Below are 3,141 nucleotides of genomic sequence, written 5' to 3' on the forward strand. Positions count from 1 at the left end.
CTCTTTTGAGAGATACCACCTCAATGATGTGACTGATGTCAAATTGCCTGACATTTTGGTAACTGATTTGGAGGTCAGGACCTAACTGATCTCTGATTTCAAGGGAATTAAGTCTATACTGAAGGCAGGGAAGGACAGAAAAACATAGAAATAAATTTTAGTTTTTCCTTACCACAAAGTCTTTGTGCCAATGTAGCTGTGTTAGTATTTCATCACTGTGACAAAATACCTGACAAGAACAAACTAGAGAAGAAAGATCTTTTTTGAATTACAGTTTCAGAGGATATAGACCATGGTCAGCTGACTGCATTACTCTGGGCCTAAAGTGAGGCACAATATCACAGCAGAAAGATGTGGCAAAGGGGCTGGGGATGTAGCTCAAGCGGTAGCACGCTCGCCTGGCATGCACGGGGCTCTGGGTTTGATCCTCAGCACCATATACAAGTAAAATAGAGATGTTGTGTCAACCGAAAACTGAAAAAAAAAATATATATATATATATATGTGTATATATATATATATATATATATATATATATATATATATACATACACATACATATATAATTCTCTCTCTCTCTCTAAAAAGAAAAGAGAAAAAGAAAGAAAGATGTGGCAAAGAAAAGCTGAAAGCGGTTCAGCTCACAGCAGCCAGGACAGCGGGGGTGGGGGAGGGGTGCAGAGAGAAGACAAACTCTTACAGGGCATGTGCCCAGTGACCTACTTCCTTCAACTCAGTCCCATCTCCCAGTTGTCCATCCGGATATCAATTATCCATTAATTCACTCATGAATTTTGATCCCTAATTATCCCAAAATCCCCTAAAAATATGAGAAATATGTGTATGGGTAGAGGAGTTGGATTAGGGATCATGCTTCCAACACATGAATTTAGGGAGAACATTCCAGATTCAAACCGTAACAGTAGCTATGTGTGTCAACATCCGGGAATTCCCTCCTTCTGGGAACTGAAGTCTATCAAAACTAGAAGAAAAGCTGGTGGCTGGTGCATGCTTGTAATCCCAGCTACTATGGAGAATGAGGCAGGAGAATCACAAATTCAAGGCCAGACTGGGCAACTTAGTGAGACTGTGTCTCAAAATGCAAAATAAAATGGAATGGAGGGGCTGGGGATTTAGCTCAGTTGGTAGAGTGCTTGTGTCACATGGACAAGGCCCTGGGTTCAATCCCCAGCACCACAAAAATAATAATAATAGATATACAGTATCCCCAAATATTTTTTTTAATGAAATGAAGTGGAGGAGGCCCAGGTAGCTGGCTGAGATGCTGCGGCTGTTCGGTGGGGAGTCTAGGCCCAGGAGCTGCCCAAAGCTCAGATCGGAGAAATGCCAAAACAAATGGAAAGACATGGGGTTCCAGAGCAGTTGTCACTGACATGGTAGCTTCTGCCACCACTGCTTCAACTACCACCATCTCCACAACCTCCACCCCAGTATGGGGCCTTAAAAGGCCCCAGGCCTAGGCACAGCCTACAGAGTCCTAAGTGGTGCCCTGAGTAAAATGAGTGCCCTCTCCACAGTAGTTTACAAATTAAAATGGAGGAAATTTCATCAGCTAACCTGGATACTAACAAGCTAGAGGCCATTGCTCAGGAGATATATGTAGATCTGATAGAGGCTTCTTTTTTGGTATTCTGCTTCCAGGTGCACTGGTCAGTCAAGTGTGGCTACTTCTACCTGAAGTTGAAAGAGATTAGTAGCATGAAGGGTTTGGGCTCTCAACAGCGGAAGAGCATGCCACCTCCTGCTTTGCTCCCTTCCTGGAGAACCTGGGAATGGACCTGATCAGCAGCTGCAACCTGAGAGAGTCTGAGAGTGACCAGGACAATAATATAGACTGGTCTAGTGGCTTGGAGGAGTAAGTAAAAAAAAAAAAAATCATACAAAAGTCTCAGTTCCCTTTGAAGGTCCTAGCATTTTAAACTCCAAAGTGTAGAATTTGGAAATTTAGATCCTTGGGTCCCTGGGATCAACTCTGAATCCCTGGGCAGAAGAAGGTGCAAACCTGGGCACCATGCAATGTGTGTTGATCCCTAAACACATCTGGATGTACACAAGATCCCTGTATTGCCCTCAGTTGCAGGTGAGCAGTTGTTGCCCCAGAATATAAAATCCTTTTGTTCCTCAAGACTGTCTTATCTGCTTGATGTCAAGGGTTTCCTGGATACCTCACACATTATTGATGGTCAGGCCGTAGTCAGTGGGACTGCTCATCTGATGTCTGACCCTCTGATTTGGGCTTCTCTGATGCAAATGAAATGAGATCTAGATACAAACATTATCAGAATGGACAACCAAGAAAAAGAATCCCAGTTGAATTTGGTAAGGAAGCTCTGTGGCCTTGGCTATGTAATGCCAGATTCGTGAGACCCCAATAGACCTCCAGGAGCTGAATCCGATGCAATCACACAAGAGTCTTTATTGCAAGCTTGAGCCTGGACTCAAAACTGTTCCCGATGCAGTGGTCCCAGGGAGTGAGCCCCTGTCCTTTGTTCAGTGAGATTTTATAGGTTTTGGGGTGATACTCTATGCATCACAACATCACACAGCAAATCATTCCATACCACGGGAAAATCAAACTACAACTCTTAACATTGATTAGCACATTCACTGGCGGGAACAAGTTGGGTAGGGGTGATTGGTTAGAACTGATTGGTTTAAGCCATAAGGGGTGTATGTGCTAAACTACATGGTTTCCTAACATGTTATCAACCACTGAGACTACTGGGGGGGGGTCATCTGGCATCCCAGGTAGTTTCCCTGTCTCATGCTGATTGGTGGTTGCTAGGGGGTTGCTATGGGTCCTCACCTAGCCTGAGTCAGGGACACCTGGCTCCTTAGATCTCTCCTGTTATTTACAGACAAACAACTCAGCAGGGTGAGCCTAGGAGTGCTCTGTGGGTTTTTCCAAGGACAAGGGTCACGCCCCCTCCCTTTGGACAGGCCTTGAAGTAGAAGCTGTTTTCAAAAATGGAGTCACATCAGTTTCTCAACTACAAAAAGAGAAATTCAAAACCACCTGTTTTCTAATCATTTGCAATGATTTCAATGGACTTGGGATAAGGCCCAAACGTTGGCTGAGCAGAGCCCTCTTTCTTCCCCCACCCAGTGACATAGGCTTGA

The 3,141-nt window shown here is 44.2% G+C and overlaps 1 pseudogene across 1 annotated transcript; it reads left to right on the forward strand.

The window, feature by feature from the left end:
• The first annotated feature begins 1,554 nt into the window (after window positions 1-1,554).
• LOC308639424 (ataxin-7-like protein 3B) lies at window positions 1,555-1,831 on the forward strand (annotated as a pseudogene). The gene has a single exon. The product of its transcript is annotated as an ataxin-7-like protein 3B (transcript).
• The last annotated feature ends 1,310 nt before the right edge of the window (window positions 1,832-3,141 follow it).

The sequence above is a fragment of the Spermophilus citellus genome (genome assembly GCF_964194105.1).
Source record: "Spermophilus citellus genome assembly, chromosome: X".
NCBI classification, from domain to species: domain Eukaryota; kingdom Metazoa; phylum Chordata; class Mammalia; order Rodentia; family Sciuridae; genus Spermophilus; species Spermophilus citellus.